We start from the raw sequence: 22,406 nt of genomic DNA, 5'->3' as shown, positions 1-22,406 counted from the left end.
TCATCACTGCTACCCTCTTACTTTTCAGTGTTGTTTTTCCAGACCAAGTACTGAACTCTGTCTTTTTCAATCACTATTAACTATGTCACTTTCTTCTTGTTTCTCTCTCCAAAGAATATCAGCATGAATTGTACCTTAGCCAGACAAGGTGGATGTACAATGTGTCTGGTTGAAAAGCAATATCTGATGCCATGCCAATTGTAAATGAATCAGGCTGTTAACTTTTACCTTGCTGCTGAAGCTCACTGGGCAAGTGATGAATTGTCTATATGGTACAATCCAAGTATCTACATGACTAGTTTCATTTACCTGCATCTAACAAAAATATGTCTAATCTAGACATTTCCGAGGTCCTCCAGAGTGTCGCTATGGTATCATTTTGCCAGAAGTTGAACACAGAATTGTGCTGAAGGATCTAGCAAGGATTAAGGAGGAATCCTCTCTAGGCATTTTCTGAGGCCTCCAGTGCAACTCTATGATATACTTCCACTGGAAATCACTCATTCTATCTATCTGCAATTTTTTTGTTAATTATGGTAAATCTGGGAATGTATTCCCCATAGATATGGAGGTTGTAGCATGCTCTTAAGATCATTTTAACAGCCTAAAGTGTATTAACATCGTAACCATTTGCCACAAGTTCTTAAACAGTCACTAAAAGTCAGTTACACTTAAACACTCAAAGTACAGCACATTGACATGAAGGCATTTTAAACCAGCTATAAATATTTAAAGTCATGCAGAGCTTACATTTACAAAAAAGGTCTGCCTGCATTGTATCATGATCCAATTAACAAGCCCACTTTGGTTCATCGTTTGAATCTTCCTTGTTATCATGAAGTTAGAATTTGCTTCTGTCAATGATTTTGCTATGTGGCTGGGCTCCTATAGGAAAAGACTTATCTTTTACATAATATGGTCCCGGTTTGTACGGTACTTTATAGGTCAAAAACAGCACTTTGATTTTGGGAAAGAAAACAAGAGTGGCATGCAGTGTTCACATCTGTAGTTCTGGAAATAAATCAGTTCATAGTTTCACTTCAAGTTTTCAGGAGTTGAAGAAATTAATAAGATTTTGTTGCAAAGAGGTGGAGAACTGACACAGTATCGGGACTATCACCTTTGGTGGTGGTCTCTGCTACATGATAGTGTGTAATGCTCATTGTCAGTCTGCTCCCCCAGCCCCCCTAGAAATAAAGCCATCTGGGTCTATTGAAGGGCAAAACCTCTGATCGTACCATAGTTCCAGGACTTACCTCCATTCATTAAAGTCTTAAGTCCCCTAGCTTCTGTGGCATCATCCATTGCTCTTGCCCGAGGGAAAAAAAATATTATGGGTGAAATAAGCCATTCCAATCAGGGATTCCCTCACTCCCATCTCATCCCACCCTCAGATTGCTCTTGTTCTGTGATTTCTTTTGAAGACATACTGAAGCTCAAGGCTGATTAAATCTGCCTGTCTTTCCCACATATCCCTCTTTCTGGTACATCAAATGACAGGGGCATTGTTTAAGATCCATCCACCAGTCTATATTTAGCACTTCTTTTCTGAAGAACAAATTGTGTTGCTCATCAGCATGTGCTCTCCCACCAAAAAAAACCATGTGGAACAAAGGAGATATAATAAGTGCTGTAATTATTTAAAATGCAAACAATCACATCACATCAAACTATTAGCAAAAACAATTAGCTCTGAATTACAGAAGCCTGACAATTAGTGACAGATGCAGATATTTTAGAGCATTGCCAGAAATTATTCAACTGATGATTGCCCTTTCCCATGTTAGAATGCTAGGCACCGAATACACTTTGAGTCTGTCTTCTGAACAGGCATTGACGCATCTACTCATTTAATTATGCTATAGATAAATCTGACATTGTGTCTTCCTAGGGAAACCTGTGCATCTGTGACTTCAAGTTGTCTGTCCAGTTATGATGAGCCCATGAATTTCATAGGGTTTTATTACTCAGATCAGGTTTTGCCAGCTCCTTCCTCTGAAATATAGCCTATAGCATCCAGTATCCATTGGCAGTCTCCCATAGATCAGCAAATGAGTGCAAAAAGTCAAGAACTGGACATTGCTTGGTAGTGATCAACTTCATGGATTTTGGCTCAAACATCTGATTAGTTTACATGGAAAAATGGCCCAACAATTCAATGAGATGTTGCAGAAAGGAAGTATCAGTGAATGGCTAACAACTGGAAGAACATACCTGATACAAAAGGATCCAGCAAAAGGAGCAGCACCAATAAAATACAGGCCAATAACGTGTCTGCCCACTATGTTTAAACTACTGACTGGCATCATAGCTGACAGAATTCAAAATTATCTTGAAGAAAAAACATCTTGCCAGATGAACAGAAAGGCACGAACAGAAAAGCAGGGGCACAAAAGACCAGTTATTAAGTGACAAAATGATTCTGGAGAACTGTAAAAGCCGAAAAGCTAATCTTCACATGACGTGGATTGACTACAAAAGGGCCTTTGACTCACTCCCACACAGCTGGATCATCAAGTGCCTGGATGCCATCGGGATTTGTAAAAATGTTGGCTCCTTTATTGAAAACATGATGGAGCACTGAAAAACTGAACTGTTTGTTGGAAATGAAAGCTATGGACTTGTCAACATCAGAAGAAGAATTTTCCAGGGAGACTCATTGTCCCCTCTGCTTTGCATTATTGCCATGATCCCTCTGTCAACAATCTTACAAAAAACAAATCTTGGCTATCAAACATCTAAGAAATCTCACAAAATTTCACATCTGATGTACATGAATGACCTGAAGCTGTATGGGAAAATGGAAACTGAAATCCAGTCTCTGACTCACACTGTCTGAATTTTTAGCACTGATATCAGCATGGAGTTTGGTTTGGACAAATGTTCAACAGTGGCATTGAAGAAGGGAAAAAATCATTGAAAGTGAGGGCATAAATATGCCTAATGGCCAAACAATAAAGTGTCACCAGCCAGAGGCCTATAAATATCTGGGCATATTACAGCTGGACAACATCAAGCACGAACATGTGAAAACTGTGGTCAGCAAAGAATACACACAAAGGGTCAGAATACACACAAAAGCTCAATGGAGGCAACACCATCATGGCCATAAACACCTGGGCCATACCTGTCATAAGGAACTGGACAATCTGGACAGAAAAACAAGAAAACTCATGACCATTCATCATTTACTGCACCCTCGCAGTGATGTTGACTGGCTATATCTGCCTAGAAGATCAGGGGGCAGAGGACTCTTACAAGTAAAGCAAGCAATCAAAGAAGAAGAACATGCCCTGGCAGAATATGTAAAGCAAAGTGAAGAACCTGCTTTGATTGAAGTCAAAAATCAGAAACTCCTCAAAACACAGCAAAGAATCAGTACAAGAAAACCGCACTACAAACTAGAGCTGACACCTGGCACAACAAAACATTGCATGGAAAGTTCCTTGACAAAATTGAAGGAAAAGCCGATAAGGAGAAGACCTGGCTATGGCTCACGAATGGGACCCTGAAGAAGGAGACAGAAGGCCTGATCTTTGCAGCCCAGGAGCAAGCCATCAGAACAAATGCAATTAAGGCCAAGATCGAAAAATCAGCTGATGACCCAAAATGCAGACTGTGTAAGGAAACTGACAAAACCATTTATCATATCCTCAGCTGCTGTAAGAAAATCGCACAGACTGACTACAAACAGAGGCACAACTATGTAGCCCAAATGATTCATTGGAACTTATGCCTCAAGTACCACCTCCCAGCAGTAAAGAACTGGTGGAATCACAAACCTGCAAAAGTATTGGAAAATGAGCATGCAAAGATACTGTGGGACTTCTGTAACCAGACTGACAAAGTTCTGGAACACAACACACCAGACCTCGCGGTTGTGGAAAAGAAAAAGGTTTGAATCATTGATGTCGCCATCCCAGGTGACAGTCGCATTGACGAAAAACAACAGGAAAAACTCAGCCGCTATCAGGACCTCAAGATTGAACTTCAAAGACTCTGGCAGAAACCAGTGCAGGTGGTCCCGGTTGTGATCGGCACACTGGGTGCTGTGCCAAAAGATCTTAGCCGGCATTTGGAAACAAAAGACATTGACAAAATTACGATCTGCCAACTGCAAAAGGCCACCCTACTGGGATCTGCGCGCATCATCCGAAAATACATCACACAGTCCTAGACACTTGGGAAGTGTTCGACTTGTGATTTTTTGATACGAAATCCTGCATATCTATCTTGTTTGCTGTGTCATACAATAAAATAATTAATAATTAATAATAATAATAATAATAATAATAATAATAATAATAATAATAATAGGGTTGTTGTATGTCTTTCGGGCTGTGTGGCCATGTTCCAGAAGTATTCTCTCCTAATAATAATAATAATAATAATAATAATAATAATAATAATAATAATAATAGCATTTAAAATGGGTCCCAACTGCATTTGGGTCCCAGGACAACATAGTATGGAGCCATTGCATTTAAAGAGGGATTCAAAAGCATTCATTCCATAGTGTAAATGCACCAAGAGAAAGTATGGGCCTTGAAAAACTATAATTCTCAGGACTGCACAGCATGGAGACATGATTAATAATAATAATAATAATAACAACAACAACAACAACAACAACAACAACAACAACAACAACCATCCCAGGTGACAGTCGGATTGATGAAAAACAACAGGAAAAGCTCAGCCGCTATCAGGACCTCAAGATCAAATTTCAAAGACTCTGGCAGAAACCAGTACAGGTGGTCTCGGTGGTGATCAGCACACTGGGAGCTGTGCCAAAAGATCTCAGCCAGCATTTGGAAACAATAGACATTGACAAAATTACAATCTGTCAACTGCAAAAGGCCACTTTACTGGGATCTGTGCGCATCATCCGAAAATACATCACACATTCCTAAACGCTTGGGAAGTGTTCAACTTGTGATTTTGTGATACAAAATCCAGCATATCTATCTTGTTTGTTGTGTCAGACTATGTCGTTGTGTCAATAATAATAATTATTATTATTATCCTTCTCTCCCAGATTTTCCATGCAACACAAGGCATAGACATATCATGGAAGGAAGGAAGGGAAGGGAAGGGAAGGGAAGGGAAGGGAAGGGAAGGGAAGGGAAGGGAAGGGAAGGGAAGGGAAGGAAAGGAAAGGAAAGGAAAGGAAAGGAAAGGAAAGGACACTGAAAGGCTATTTTTAAAAAAGAAATTTTTCTGGCAAAGTAAAAACTTGGTGAGCAAAAGGTAATGCTTTCCCATACAAGGGTACTATTGGCTCCTCCCACAAATTGGGGAAACATTTCATTTCAAACCTGGGAGCAACAAGTGCCATCACATTACAGAATTGGCCATTCATCCAAATCATTACCAAAAATCCACTTCCCCACCACCTTTTGAAACGTTTGAAAAGAATGCTGGCCCCCATGCTTAAAATACTCAAAGAATGCTCTATCCTACACTTGAAGCCAAATTAATGCGATGAGCAGAGTGGATTTTAAGTGTAGCACTCAGTGGAATTTAGTAAATGTGATTAAATGGACAGTTTACCTTTAAAGACTGGACAGGATCTGGTGCCTTTAGGATATTTAGGTTGTTGTTGTTGTTATTATTATTATTATGCTTATTCATATCCTATTTTTTCTCCATAAGGAGACTCTATGTTATGATTGAGCCTCATGGCTCTGCTTCTGGCAGACGTGGACGTAAGACTCCTCGAGAGTCAGATACTCTCGAGGAGCGAGAAAAAAAGAGGCTGCGAGATATCTTTGCAGAACCGTCTGACGAAGAGTCTTTTAAGGGGTTCACGGAGAGAATGGAGGAAGAGCTGGTTAGCTCGGAAGAGGATGAGATGGATTGGACTCGGGTAAGGGAGGAGTTGGGTGCCACTGGCAATAATGGGATGGAAGATGAATGGGGACCTTCAGGATTAGACCCATGGACAAGCTGGAGGGATGGGACGGGATCCACAGCTGGGGATGCTGTGGGGCGTAGTCAGAGGTGTTCCAGCTCTGATGAGGAAAGTGATGAGGAAACGCCCGGGTTAAGGAGGGCAGCTGATAGTGATGAGGATTTGTAACTGGCATAAAATGAGGCTTGGGAGCAATTGCAAATTGCGTTGGGCAAGGTAATCTGGACGAACGCTTGGGATCTGTGTGGGACGCTTTCCTGAAGACTGGTGTGTTTTCGTGTGCTGATACGTAAGTTGTTTTGGAATTTGGGTTCAGACGGCGGGAGGAATTGTGTGGGCTTTTGTTTGTGCAAAACCTCTGCTTAATCTCAATAGCTTTGACCTTCCGTCGTCTTCTTGACGGACGCCATCTGCTACTCTGGATTTACGGACTGAAAACTGACTACGGGCTCGCTTTCTCCTATTGGACTTGGAAAACTGCAAACGTCTGTTTCTGCCTCTCGACCTTCGGAACGAATTGGGACTACGCTACTGCTTCAATCCTTGGCTGTTGAGTTTGTATTGGAAATTTGCCTTGCTGTGTGAAGGAGTGACTCCTAGTTACTCAAAACATAGTGCTGGCAGCAGAGAATTATCTGCTGCCAATTAGTTGCATTCTTTTGAACTCTTTGTTTCCCAGCTTCTGTTTGTTTTTCCCCAGGCTGTTTTGATTTTACCCGGATTAAACTCCGGTTTAATCCGGTTTATCTTTTGAACGTTTTTTCTTGCCCCTTTTTGTTTTTAAAGGCTAAGTTGCCTTGCCCTTGTCTTTTACGGGCATTTTGAGTTCTGTAAATCCAATAAACTCTGTTATCTTTGATCTTGTGGCGTTCTGTCCTTGACAGATTGCCCAACGCCCATAAAAAAGTTTACTGCAGTAATAAATCTCGTCAGGAAGACGATGGATGAGTTAAAGGCTAAGTTTGACCAATTACAGGCGGCCTTTAACGTCAGTCAAGCAGCCCATGCTGTTAAAGGACATGTTTTGACCCCTGAACGCTTTGACGGATCCAGGTGCAAACTGCCAACTTTTTTGGCACAAGTTGAGCTTTATTTTTCTCAGCTCAGTGCTCATGCTTACCCTACGGACACTAGCAAGGTGGCATTTATTTTGAGTTTGTTGACTGGTCCCGCAGGACAATGGGCCACCAATTTGATTTTGGGAAATGACCCAGTCAAGGACAATTTGAATAATTTCAAGAAGCTTCTGACAGACACTTTTGGGGATCCCCTCCGTACGGAGAATGCTGGGTGGGCTCTGTATCGGTTGAAACAGGGAAAGGGGACTGTTTTGGATTACTTAAATAAGTTTAATTTGTACCGTCACCAGCTGGACTGGGGGGAAAATGCATTCATGCTTTTGTTTACTGCTGGTTTAAGTGATTACCTCCAGGACGAATTGGCACGCTTGGAGCGGGCCGAAAATTGGGATGCCTTAGTAGCTAAAGTGCTGCGTTTGGACGCCAGGTTCGAGTCCCGTAAGCACTCAAAAGCAATGTGTGCGCCACCTATGCATGTAACCAAGGCACCTGTGGTGATGGGGGAAGAGCCTATGGAGCTTGGGGTCTTTAAAAAGCTGTCTACTGAAGAAAAGAACCGTAGGAGGCAGCTGGGGTTGTGTTTGTACTGTGGGAATGCTGGGCATTTTGCCAAAAACTGTAATGTGAAACCTTCCCAGCTGTCGGGAAAAGGCCAGCCCTAGTGCGACGTGAGTCCAACGCATTAGGGCTTCTAAAGCAGTCAGCTGAGGGGAAGAAGCATGTTTTCGTACCCATTACGTTATCTGTTGGGGGAAAGGAACTTGTTTCTACTTTGGCACTGCTGGACTCAGGGGCTACGGTCTCTTACGTAGATATTGAGTTTGCTAGGAAGCATGGCATTCCTATAGTGCGCAAGGCATGCGACGTGTGGGTGGAAGGTGCGGATGGGAGACTATTGGAGACTGGGGTGGTTAACCATGAGACCTCAGCAGTAATGTGGGAAGTGCAGGGAGTCACGGGAACGTTTGTGTGGGATATTACGAGCTTGCCCAGATACGATGTGATCTTAGGGATGGATTGGCTAGCTGTAGTAAATCCACAAGTAGATTGGGTGGCACGTAAGCTGACCTTAAAGAGGCAGGGTTGTTGTACTCTGAATACTACTCAGCCTGATATGGAGGGAGTGCCTGATGAGTATGGGGAGTTCGCTGATGTATTCTGTAAAAAGGAAGCGGACAAGTTACCGCCGCATAGGCCGTATGATTGCGCCATTAAACTAGCGGAAGGTGCAAGATTGCCAGCGGGAAGGCTGTACGCCTTGACTGTACCGGAAAGGCAAGCTTTACGAGAGTTCCTAGATGAGAATTTAGCCAAGGGGTTTATTCGCCCATCTAGCTCTCCAACTGCGGCGCCGGTATTCTTTGTGGCCAAGAAGACTGGGGACCTTAGGTTGGTTTGCGACTATCGTATCCTTAACAAATACACCATTAGGGATAGGTACCCGCTACCTTTAATCTCGGAACTGCTATCAAGGGTGCAAGGGGCTAAGGTCTTTACCAAGCTTGACCTGCGGGGGGCGTATAACTTAATCAGAATACGGGAAGGTGATGAATGGAAGACGGCATTTAACACGTGTTTCGGATGCCACGAGTTCCGAGTCATGCCTTTCGGACTTTGCAATGCGCCCGCGGTCTTCCAGAGGTTCATAAACGATGTGTTTATGGACCTAATTGATCAATTTGTGGTGGTTTATTTGGATGATATCTTGATTTTTTCTAAGGACGAGAAAGAACATCGTCAGCATGTCAAGCAGGTTCTGCACCGCCTGCGGGCTAGTGGGCTCTTCGCCAAGGCTTCCAAGTGCGTCTTTCATGTGCCTGAAGTGGAGTTCCTAGGTCATGTAGTGTCAGGTAGGGAACTTAAAATGGACCCACATAAGGTTGACGCCGTCAACTCATGGCAAGAGCTCAAGACCAAGAAGGATGTGCAAAGGTTCTTAGGGTTCGCTAATTACTACCGGGAGTTTATCCCGAATTTTGCCAAGCTCACGGTGCCTTTGACGCAGCTCCTGCGTAAGAAACAGCCATTTGTGTGGGGGCGGGAAGCTCACGACGCGTTTTTGCAACTAAAGTCTAGCTTTCAGTCAGACAACATACTAACACACCCTGATGTAGACAAACCGTTCGTGGTAGAAGCGGACGCTTCTAGCTACGCGTTGGGGGCTGTATTGTCTCAGAGAGATTCCTCAGGGACCTTGCGTCCCTGTGGATTTTATTCGCGGCAACTAACACCATTTGAGCAGAACTATACCATATGGGAGAAGGAGTTGTTGGCGATTAAGGTGGCGTTTGAGGTGTGGCGGCACTGGCTAGAAGGGGCGCGGCACCAAATCGTGGTCAGGTCTGATCACAAGAATTTGGAGCACTTGCAAACAGCTAAAAAGTTAAACCAGCGTCAAATCCGATGGGCTTTGTTTTTCTCCAGGTTTAACTTCAAGGTGCAATTTGTGGAAGGGAAGGCAAACTTGCGGGCCGATGCCTTGTCCCGCAAGCCGGAGTTTAAGACCAATGAGCAGGTAGTATGTCAAACCATCTTGCCTACTGCCTCTCTATGTGTTGTAGATAATGAGCCCAGGTTACATGACCAGATCATTGAGGCCCAAAGAGAAGATGTGTGGACTCAGGAACAACTCATGCTGTTGTCAGCAGGTAACCGTACAATACTGCCTCACCTACAAGACCAAGACGGAGTATTGGTACGCAGGGGGCAGGTCTATGTACCAGTGGGGGCCCTCAGGTTAGAGGTAATTAGAGCCCACCATGATGAACCCATGGCTGGGCACTTTGGCAGATTCAAGACCGTGCAGCTCATTACCAGGAGCTACTGGTGGCCAAAGATGCGGCAAGACATTCTGCGCTTTTGTGACAGCTGCGCTGTTTGCCAGCAGAGTAAGACGCCTGTGGGGCGCCCTAGAGGGTTGTTGTCGTCTCTACCTGTTCCTGAGAGGCCATGGCAAATCATTTCCATGGATTTCATTTCAGATTTGCCTAAGTCTGGGGGTTATACTTGTATTTGGGTGGTGGTGAATTTATTTAGCAAGCTGGCTCATTTTATTCCTTGTTCGACCATTCCGGCGGCCCCTACGTTGGCCTTATTGTTTACTAAGCACATCTACCGTTTGCACGGAGCTCCTGAGGTGATTATTTCGGATAGGGCTCCACAATTTGTGTCACGCTTTTGGAAACACTTCCATGAGTGCTTAGGTACTAAGTTAAACGTCTCTTCAGCGTTTCATCCGCAAACGGATGGTCAGTCGGAACGGGTTAATGGGCTCTTAGAGCAATATTTACGTTGTTTTTGTTTAGATCAACCCACTGCTTGGGTGAAGTGGCTACCGGTGGCGGAGTTTGCTTACAACAATGCGGTGCACACGTCTAGTCAGCATACGCCATTTGAACTGACTTATGGTTTTCACCCACGGGGAGGTGTGGCGCCGTCGACCAATGTGGTCTCTTCTGACCCTGTGTATCGCTCCTCGGAAATGGCTGCGTTGCATGATGTTGCCCGTCGCTTACTGTTGGAAGCTAAGGCAACGCAAAAGACTCAGGCCGATCGCCGCAGGCAGGCAGGGGAGGAGTTGGAAGAAGGGGATTTGGTGTGGTTGTCTTCCAAGCATATTAAACAGGCTGGGGAAAAGTTTGCGCCTCGGTATTTGGGTCCCTTTCCTATAGTTAAAAAGATCTCTTCCGTTGCGTTTCGTTTGCGTTTACCGTCTAGTTTAAAGGTTCATCCAGTGTTCCATCGTTCGCTGTTGAAATTGGATACCTCCAGTCGTCGTAATGCTATAGCGGAGGATATCACTGCCACCTCTCCGCCTTCGGGGGAGGAGGCCTTTGTGAGAGGGGATAGTGTTATGATTGAGCCTCATGGCTCTGCTTCTGGCAGACGTGGACGTAAGACTCCTCGAGAGTCAGATACTCTCGAGGAGCGAGAAAGAAAGAGGCTGCGAGATATCTTTGCAGAACCGTCTGACGAAGAGTCTTTTAAGGGGTTCACGGAGAGAATGGAGGAAGAGCTGGTTAGCTCGGAAGAGGATGAGATGGATTGGACTCGGGTAAGGGAGGAGTTGGGTGCCACTGGCAATAATGGGATGGAAGATGAATGGGGACCTTCAGGATTAGACCCATGGACAAGCTGGAGGGATGGGACGGGATCCACAGCTGGGGATGCTGTGGGGCGTAGTCAGAGGTGTTCCAGCTCTGATGAGGAAAGTGATGAGGAAACGCCCGGGTTAAGGAGGGCAGCTGATAGTGATGAGGATTTGTAACTGGCATAAAATGAGGCTTGGGAGCAATTGCAAATTGCGTTGGGCAAGGTAATCTGGACGAACGCTTGGGATCTGTGTGGGACGCTTTCCTGAAGACTGGTGTGTTTTCGTGTGCTGATACGTAAGTTGTTTTGGAATTTGGGTTCAGACGGCGGGAGGAATTGTGTGGGCTTTTGTTTGTGCAAAACCTCTGCTTAATCTCAATAGCTTTGACCTTCCGTCGTCTTCTTGACGGACGCCATCTGCTACTCTGGATTTACGGACTGAAAACTGACTACGGGCTCGCTTTCTCCTATTGGACTTGGAAAACTGCAAACGTCTGTTTCTGCCTCTCGACCTTCGGAACGAATTGGGACTACGCTACTGCTTCAATCCTTGGCTGTTGAGTTTGTATTGGAAATTTGCCTTGCTGTGTGAAGGAGTGACTCCTAGTTACTCAAAACATAGTGCTGGCAGCAGAGAATTATCTGCTGCCAATTAGTTGCATTCTTTTGAACTCTTTGTTTCCCAGCTTCTGTTTGTTTTTCCCCAGGCTGTTTTGATTTTACCCGGATTAAACTCCGGTTTAATCCGGTTTATCTTTTGAACGTTTTTTCTTGCCCCTTTTTGTTTTTAAAGGCTAAGTTGCCTTGCCCTTGTCTTTTACGGGCATTTTGAGTTCTGTAAATCCAATAAACTCTGTTATCTTTGATCTTGTGGCGTTCTGTCCTTGACACTCTAAGTGGCTTACATTAAACATTACAATACAATTTAAAATATACAATATACAATATTAAAACAGTATTAAACATCATTAGTCTTAAAAACCATTCAGATTAAGTCCATAAAAACATATAAAACCACAGCAGCAACCTTCTTTTTTAAAAGCCTGTCTGAATAAAATATATCATCAAAGAAAAAAGTTATGGAAAATGAAATAGCTTTCTATCCTTACCCATACCATGGCAACACCATATGCTGAGGCTTCTATCTTGCTACAATAATGGAGTAGAATACTGTCTTAAGTATTAGTTTGGCTGAAGAAATGAGTTCTGTTAATAGTATATTTATACTGATCAGTTTTTTTCTTTTGAGGTAATTGCTTTCAATTTCATTTCTGTCAGATAAACGTTTTCTTTCTCCTTTGTCCCTGTAGTACGAATTGTGCCTGTAGTAGATGCTCCTTATTTTAAATGAATTTCCCCCCTCCTGACTCCATGCTGGGAACTGAAAAGCCATATTACCTTACTGGGAGTGAAAGAACATGAAGAATCCTGTCTTTGAGAAGGATGTCCTAAACATTGCAATTCTATCTACTGTGGAAAAAAAGAAATAGTTTCTTCAAGTCTGCATGCATCTAAGTTTTGTCTATGGCCAGTTCTTCCAGGATGTTAAGACTATTTTATAACACCAGACACTGTGATAGATTTGAATGTGTTTGAGGTTATAAACTATGCTCCTTTATTGTATTAACTAGCTTTTTCTGTATTAAACTAATACTTTCAGCTTTTTCACATGTCATAATTATGCCCTTAGAGACCACTTTAATTGTAATGGCTCCATCATGTGAAATCCCTGGATTTGGGGTTTTATGAGCAAATTTAGCAAGCTCTCCTATTTCCTCAAATTACATTTCTCTGGATTCCTTATGGTGCAATAATAGCAGTTAGTGAAATTTATAGAATTATGGGATTTGGAGTTTTGTGAGGGAATTTTGAGAGTTATCATGACTCACTAAGCTATATATCACAGGATGCCTTAAGGTGCAACCATGGAAATATAAGTGGGATGAAAGTGCTACAGTCAGCCCTCCATATTCACTGAGTTTGGGGACACAAAATCCCAGTGAAAGTGAAAAACCACTAACAAATTGTTAATTGTTACTTGAGATAATACTTCTCAAGGAGTTTCTTGATCTTCCAGAACAATTCTATGGTCAATCATTGCTAGAATTTCATGCTCAAGCCATGAAGTCCTGAGCCGCCCCAGAGAGAGTGGTCTTGGCATGGACATTGAAGTCCCCCAGCACAATAAGCTGTTGAGACTCCACTGCCAGGCCTGAGACCACCCCCGCTAGCTCAGGTAGGGAGACTGTAGTGCAGCGGGGTGGTCGGTACACTAACAGAATTCCTAAACTGTCCCGGCTCCCTACCCTCAGATGAACACATTCAAACGAGGTTGACTGCGGGATGGGGCACCTGATCAGGAGGATGGACTCCTTATAGACCACTGCGACCCCTCCTCCCCGTCCTCCAGATCTTGGTTGGTGCTGCACGGCATAGCCTGGTGGACAAAGCTGGGTGAGATTGACACCTCCAGCCTCATCCAACCAGGTCTCCATTATGCACACCAGGTCTGCCTGCTCATCCAGGATAAGATCCTGGATGATTGCCATTTTACCGTTGGTAGACCTGGCGTTCAGCAGCACCACCTTCAGATCGGAGGGCAATTTACTTTGACTGAAAGCATCTGAATAAGGCAGATGCCCAACTATCTTGCCACAATATTAAAATATCTAACATTTACCGCCTCCATCTTGGGTTCATAACAAACTTACCTAGAATGTAGAATGTGCTTTAAAAACTATACATATCTATTTGTGTGTGTGTGTATACACACATACATATATACACAATTGCAATGGGATATCTATCTATCTATCTATATCTATATATATGGTGAACCCACAGCAATTGTTTTTGGGAAACATGAAAGATAGTAGTAGATCTGAATAATCAAATCAGCAGGTTAGAAGTTGAACAAGAATAAGTCCTAAGCCCACACACATACATAGTGTCTTGAAGATAAATAACACAAGCCTGGTCTTCTTTATAAAACATGTAATAGTAGTTTTAAATGCAATATTTGTGCATAATCAAACATACGGTCTAACAAAAGAAACACTGAGAAGACTTAAAATGGTAGCAGGATAAAACAATACAGTGAGATACACTAACACTAGCAATTGCTTTCTGTAATTTTTCTGCTATCCTGGTTTTATGGGTATTTCACTTCACTTCACTTCACTTCACTTTATTTCTTAATTAGTTGCTCTCCACCAGAGTGCTCTGAGTGACTTACAATTTAAAATATCATTCCAATATAAAAATATTCAACATAAAAACATTCAACAGTGACTATTTGGCAAATTTGATCTGATTTACTTAAATGCACAACCAAACAGCCAAGTCTTGAGCGCTTTTACAAAAGGTCGAAACTCCAACATTGCTCTAACATATGGAGGCAATGAGTTCCACAGAATTGGAGCATAGGTCAAAAAGGCTGTACGCCTTGTAGCTTCCAGGTGTACCTCCCTAGGGCCAGTACGTATAGGAGATTTTCCTGGGAGGATCGAGGTCACCACTGATGAATAAAAGGAATGAGGCAGTCCCTAAGATATAATGGTCCTTGGCCATTTTGAGCTTTAAATGTTAGGATCAGTATCTTGTAAGAGATCCGATGTTCAATTGGTAGCCAATGCAGTTGTTTCAGAATCGGTGTAATAGGGATCTTATAGATGATCCCGCTAGCAGCCTGGCCGCCGCATTTTGGACCATTCAGATCTTCTGGGTTTTTGTCTTCGGAAGGCCGGCATATAAGGCGTTACAATAATCCAACCTAGTGGTGACTATTGCATGGATTACCGTTGCCAATGCTTCTGTCGAAAGGTAGGATGCCAATTTCCTTGCCTGGTAAAGATGAAAAAAGGCCTGCTTACTTATGGCAGTGATCTGGGCCTCCATTGTCAGCAATGAGTCCAACACAACCTCAAGGCTTTTAACAGTAGCAGACGGAACCAGAACTTCCCCATCGAAATCAGGCAGTGACTGGGTTAACTCTGGTGGCTGGCCGGGCCAGAGTATCTCAGTTTTCGCAGGATTCACTTTTATTCTACTTGCTCGCAGCCAACTCATCACTGCTCCCAAACACAGCTTAAAGTTCTCAGGAATCGTGGTTGTCCCAGGTTCGAGACGCAAGAGTGGCTGGGTATCATCTGCATATATTCACCAGGCTTCAGAACCTTTGCTCATCCATTTGTTATCGCAAGGTTTGTGATGACGCCAGCTGGGTTAGATGAATTTCAAATAGAATTATATACAATTACTGAATCTCATTGTTCCTCCAGTATCAGAGGTGCCTCTGTTTGGGATCAAAGGCGGTTGAAGGTTATTGTCCCCTCACACTCTCTTTGTGGACTTCCCAGAGGCATTTGTGGAAAAACAGCATTGGACATCTTTGATCTTAACCAGGGATAATCAAACCAAGGCCCCCATCTGGCCTGGCAAGGTTTTTTTTCCCCATCCCCTGCCATTTGCGCCCATACTCCATCCATGCCCCATTCATGCTGCCTGCATTCGTACCCACACTTCCCATTGAAATAGTGGTAAGTTTATGTTTGTTAAAATTGTTCTTTGTTTTCAATATTGTATTGTTATTTGATGTTTTGCACTACAAATAAGATATGTGCAGTGTTTATTTCTTCCCCAAACTGTAGTCCAGCCCCGCAACAGTTTGGATCACCATTAACTTGCCCTCTGCTTAAAATGTTTGAGGACCCCGATCTAAACCGACAGAGCTCTTTTTTATGGCCAGGAGGATGCCTCTAATGATTATGACATCAGATTTTCCTGGCAGCCCTTCTGCACCTCCAAAATCATATAGAGCACAAGGAAAAATTTCCTGAACAATTTTTTTGCTCAGACTGTGCAGATGGCTAAAAAAAAGAAAGGAGGGAATTCCTAAAATGCTAGTGGTTGGGTGCTAGGACAAACCTTGGGGTTTGTCATATTACACCCTCTAGAATCTGAAGAATCTGACACACAGGAGTTGAATGGTGAGGGTTTTCTTTTTTATCTTCAGATAACAAGTCCTGCCTTGAATCTGAGCAGCTGGTGACTGAAGCAGCTGAAGAGTTCTCCTCTCAGAAGTACCTGATAAATGCTAGACTTGACAACTCCATCATTTGAAGTTGAGCAAATATAGGAGAAACTGCAGGAATTGGGATCTAGAAAACAGGGAGATCCTGACACATCAAGCACCTGGAGTCCAGAGACAGCTAACTACAAATCTTCCAACTATTAGGAGTCCTCATTGTTCACAACCATTCAGTCTCTTTGACCAGTGCTGCTTTCAGTGTTCATGTGCTTCTTAGAATGCTTGACCATTCCTCTGTGTAACAATAGTTGAACCAGCTGAGACTTTATACCTGCAGCTGTTTTCATCTTCTTGACAGGCTGAATTGTCTTCCCTATGGAGTCAGCCCTCCACACTTGTGGATTTCCAGACAGCAACAAAATCAGTGTTTTAGAACTGAATTTTTTTAAAAAACAGGACCTAACAACTGGTCCATACTTAGACCTGTCAGTCCAAAGATATGGTCATCCATCATCCTCACGGCCTTCCTCTGTAGTGGATCAAGATGCAGGGCAGACAGGGGACAACCGGAGGAAGTTTAAAAAAAAATCCCTCCACTATGTGCATGCAATATAAACACAAACAGATTTTCATGTGTGCATGTGAGGTCTACACATAACAGAGGGTTTAAAAAACTTACATGAGATCTCCCTCTTCCTCCAATTCTTTATTCAATCACTGTTTAAGATTATAAAGTGTACAAGAGTTTCAGAGAGCTCTAATTGCTCTCCATTTGTGTTTCTTTTGAACCACCTGTGTGTCCGCTGGACAGCCTGATCAGATGATAATCTGTTTCAGGCTTTTAAAAAGAGCATGTGCACTGGAGCAGTCTACACAGGGAGGAAGGGAGGAAAGCATGTGTTTTGCATGACTGCAGGGATATATGGTCATGCAAAGGTGCACCTTTTTCAGGCTCAATATATCATTTTTAAAAACTTATTTTATTTTTTTTCATTTTCACAGAAATTGTGCTTTCTTATCCCCTGTGAAAATGGAGGGCTGAGGCCCCTTCTACACTGCCCTATAATCCAGATAATCAAAGCAGATAATCCACATTATCTGCTTTGAACTAGATTATATGAATCTACGTTGCCATGTAATCCAGTTCAAAGCTAATAATCTGAATTTTATATGAGATGTTGCAAGTTCATGTCTGTTTCAAAGGTGTAGGGTAAATGACTGCTATTCCATTCATTTGTTAAACCTGTGTATTACATGTGAAATGCATCCATGCAATGACACCTTCTATATAGCCTTGTCAATGGTACCTTGTAATCACTAGGGTTCCTTATGCAATTAAGCACATCAGCATTATCACAGTTTGAGACAATAGCAAAAAAAGAGGAATAATTAAGGGTAATCACTCATAGTAAGTTCTATTGATATGGATGGAGAGCATGCTTGTACAACGCAGCATAAAAACTGAAATCTGCTGCATCTGCTATTGGAAAGATGAAGGAGAAGTAAGAGGCAGGCATATGTTTTTCTTCAGAAACTATATCATGCCCCAGTAATCCTCAGATAATATTGCAATTCAATTCAAATTGAATTGTGTGTATCCATGGGAACAAGAATACAGAAAAAATTTAAACCTAAATGATGCTTTGGGATGGCCTTTATTTTGACAGGGGCAAGAACAGTAAGAAGCAATGAAAAATTGCAACAAAATAGAAGAAGAAAGCAAAGTCTTAGAGGGATTAGTGTTTTCCTTTTGCAGACAGAGTCACAAAGGAGAGGGGTGTTTGACTGCCAATCTTTTGAGGGATTTGGAAGAAAATTTTAGGTTGATAGTGTCACAAGAAGCAATTGTTATGTTCCAGTCTCCAGAAGCAGACTTCTGTGGAAGCAAAACACTGATATCTGATAACAGTATGGCTTTTTGTGTGTTCATCAATTACTCTCAAGAATAATGGTCTGAATATTAGAGAATGGCAAGTTTCCAACTCAGCATCACTAGATTTATAAGCCTTTTATTCTCTCCCTCTTTCCTACTATTGCACACATGCATCCAACCACACATATATGTACACACACATAGAGTTCCCACATTTGTAAGGTTGTGGTCAGGAACCTCCCATAGGGTTACTAATGAACTTACTCCTGACTTTATTGACATGAGCCAATGTAAATGAGATGTAATGTAAAGAATATTCACATATTTTCTAATTATTTATGATAAAATGTGTTTCGACAAAACACTTTTTAACGAGACACTGTATTGGAAAGAAATAAAAATACGAACTGCATCTTTTTTGACATATAAGAGAAAAAAACTTTATTTTCAATTTTTGTTTTCCTTAGGATTGTTTTTTATTTATTGGGCATTTCCATGTTATACAATTATGGTTCTACTAGCTGTGCCCGGCCACGCGTTGCTGTGGCTTAGTCTGGTGGTGTTGGTCAGTCTACATTAGGTTGTATTTATGCTGTGACCTCCACCTTCTTTATACTCACATTTGTAGTAGTATTTGAAGTCTGTTACCTTCTTCAATTTTTGTGTTGATTGATAATTGCTTGAGATCCCTGTTGTCTTTGGTTTGTTGTTAGTTGTAATGTCTGATTCTGCTGAGTGCGGTTTATATTTTTATTGTGGTACAATAGTCTTTTTTTTGTTTTGCCTGTGTAGGTGTTTATTATTATTGTTGTTGTAGTGGTCATGAAGGTTGGATAAGTTAGATGCTCCTGTATTGTTTTTTGGAGGCCCAGTGTAGCACTGACTGGCCTCTCAGCCTCAGTGCCTGGCTGTTTCTTGCCTGTGATGGTGTTGATTCTTGTTGTTGTTGTTGTTGTTGTTGTTGTTGTTGTTGTTTTTGTCATTGTTATTATTGTAATTGTTTTTTTTTTTGAGGCCAAGTGTGAATGTAGGGATTGGGGAGGTGGATGAGTTGTGTTGTCAAATTTTGTATTTGTTATAGTCACAATGCATTGTTGTGAGTTTTGTGGGTCTGGGTTGTGGTTTTGTGGTGTGGTTGTGTTGTTACAACTGAGAGGCAAGGCTTTTGTGTTGTGTTGCCAAGTTTTGTATTTCTGGGGCGTTTAGTTGTGTGCCAAGTTTTGTATTTCTGGGGCGTTTAGTTGTGTTGTTATAGTCACGATGCACAGTTGTGAGTTTTGTGGGTCCGGATTGTGGTTTTGTGGTGTGGTTGTGTTGTTACAATCAGGAGGGAATGCTTTTGTGTTGTGTTGCCAAGTTTCGTATTTCTGGGGCATTTAGTTGTGTTGTTATAGTCATGATGCCTTGTTGTGAGTTTTGTGGGTCCAGTGTGGTTTTGTGGTGTGGTTGTGTTGTTACAACTGGGAGGCAAGGCTTTTGCATTGTTTTGCCAAGTTTTGTATTTCTGGGGCATTTAGTTGTGTTGTTATAGTCACGATGCGTTGTTGTGAGTTTTGTGGGTCCGGATTGTGGTTTTGTGGTGTAGTTGTGTTGTTACAACTGGGAAAAAGGCTTTTGTGTTGTGTTGTCAAGTTTTGTATTTCTGGGGCGTTTAGTTGTGTGGCAAGTTTCGTATTTCTGGGGCGTTTAGTTGTGTTGTTATAGTCATGATGCGTTGTTGTGAGTTTTATGGGTCCGGATTGTGGTTTTGTGGTGTGGTTGTGTTGTTACAACCTGGAGGGAAGGCTTTTGCATTGTGTTGCCAAGTTTCGTATTTCTGGGGCATTTAGTTGTGTTGTTATAGTCATGATGCGTTGTTGTGAGTTTTGTGGGTCCTGTGTGGTTTTGTGGTGTGGTTGTGTTGTTACAACTGGGAGGCAAGGCTTTTGCATTGGGTTGCCAAGTTTTGTATTTCTGGGACGTTTAGTTGTGTTGTTATCGCATGATGCGTTGTTGTGAGTTTTGTGGGTCTGGATTGTGGTTTTGTGGTGTGGTTGTGTTGTTGTAACCTGGAGGCAAGCCTTTCGCATTGTGTTGCCAAATTTCGTATTTCTGGGATGTTTAGTTTTGTTGTTATAGTCACTGAGCAAACAACTTTATCATTTTATATATATAGATGATTTGGATTTGGATTTTGATGAGACACTTGCACTCTTTTGGCAAGAATTTTCAATAACTTTTCCTGAACTGCAAATCCCAAGACTTCACTTTTGGCACGATTTTGTTTAGCCATGTGTTGATTTTTTACGACTGGCATTCCCTCAGAGGTCAAAAGTGACTTTATCTAGACAGGTCTATTGTTAGTGACAGCAACTTCAAACGATTACTCCTTGCATTATGGAACATCCATCACAGTTTGAACACACAGAATAGAGCTTTCACGTCACATTTTCAATGGGTGGTACATTGCACATTCAGCTGCCAGTCACTTAATGACAAAGCAGTGACTATCAATGTGTAAAGTTATGTCAATCAGGTTTCCTTGCATAAGTACCCCCATATGGTTGTTATAATTTTATTTAACACCAGTTTGGGATTAACCTTTGATAGCTGTTCAAAGCATGTCACAATGAAGACCTGACTGTAACAAAATACCTTTGACAGAAAGATTAACACTCAAAAAAAGAATATCTGGAATGGGTTCTTTTTTTCTGTGTTAAAACCTTTGTGTACATTCAGTCTTGGACAGACATGAATGTATCCAGGACTGCGGCTTTCAGATAATCACCCGTAATGAATTTGCAATAAAATACCAGTTAAAAATCTACTTATTCTCCAAACTCATTATGTTAAGAAATGAAAAAATGCTGTCTTTTCTCTTGGTTACTGTTACAACATTGATATTTTTCCTGATTTATTTCATTTTTCATTTGACATTTTATTCACTGTTTGTCAGTAGATTTTAGATTAATTCTCACTCATCCTCATACATTGTGTCAAAATTAAATACACCAGTCAAGTTCAGCTAAGACTGGAAAATGCCACCAGCATCTTTAATCATGGTCTAAATTTGGGTATAGGGGGAGGCAAAATAAAACACCAGTCATTTACAATCACTAAGGGCCCTATTGTATGATACTGTCATAGCATTATTATTCCACTTGTGCCATTGAAACATTCTTTGGACTTTTGCTATTTGTGGTTTAGTGAGAGTCAACGGTTCTCTGGCTGAGAATTAAAGATATTCCTCTCTACATTGGAAATGCTAGGATACTATAGAATGTTGACATGGCAGTTAAAGTGGAATAATAGCAGTATAATAGTATAGTGGGATACACCCCTAGCCTCACTTGGTCCAGTTTAAAATTACTCTACTGCTGTTGCAATATTATTTTTCCCTACCTCATAACTATTTTGGCAAGTGATAATGATGGTGGCAAGAGACTGCATGAATTGAGTGATTTGAGTGCTGGACTGGACCACAAGGTTCAAATTCACTCTCAACCTTGAAAACTCACCCAGTGACTTTGGGCTTGTCACATTCTCTCAGAAGAAGACAACCGTTTGGGTCCTTCCTTATCTTCGTGACCATGTCTCCCTCTACGAGCCAAGACAGGCTCTTAGATCTTCTGGGGAGGCCTTTCTCTTGCTTCCACTCCCATCACAAGCACAGTTGGTAGGGATGAGGGAGAGGTGGCCCCCTGGCTCTGGAACTCTCTTTCCCCAGGGAGATCAATGAGCCCCCACTCTCTATATTCTGCAAGCCCTGCCCCCCTCCCATTTATTTTCCACTCTGTGTTTTGATGTTCATGGATGTATTTTACAATTTTAATTTGTGGCTTTTAATTATCTATTGTTTTTAAATTGTTATGTATTTTATTTCATTCCATATTTTGTATACTTGTTGGGCTTGGTTCCCAATGTAAGCCTCCCAGTCCCCTCGGGGAGATGGAGGCAGGTTATAAAAATAAAGTTGTTGTTGTTGTTGTTGTTGTTGTTGTTGTTGTTATGGCAAATTTTCTCAGAAAGTATCTGGAAAAAAGTAGGCTGTTTACTTTTTATTTTAAATTTGCACTTTTGTTCTAAATATTAAATTTTTAAAAATTAAGGAACAGCAATAATGCAAAAAGGCATGTTATGAGGATGTGTGGAAATGTGATGATGGCAACACAGATGGGCAAATCAGCACAATTGTGCAAATGAAAAGAGGTATGATATCTAAGGTACTCAACCCAGTATGTATTTGCTATCAGTGATAACAAACAGAAGCTTTGTGTGATAAAGTCCTAAGTTAGTGTTCTTCCTCTTCTTTCTATCAGTCAAACAGAACATGATGAGGGAGAAGAAGCAACAAATAGTAAAAGCCTGCGTTCGCATTGACTTTCTTGTATTAGCAGTGGGAAATTCCACAACTGTGATTTGAAAGAGGACAAAGGGATT

This window comes from Anolis carolinensis, chromosome 1 (assembly GCF_035594765.1).
Source record: "Anolis carolinensis isolate JA03-04 chromosome 1, rAnoCar3.1.pri, whole genome shotgun sequence".
NCBI classification, from domain to species: domain Eukaryota; kingdom Metazoa; phylum Chordata; class Lepidosauria; order Squamata; family Dactyloidae; genus Anolis; species Anolis carolinensis.
This window is presented reverse-complemented; position numbering follows the sequence as displayed.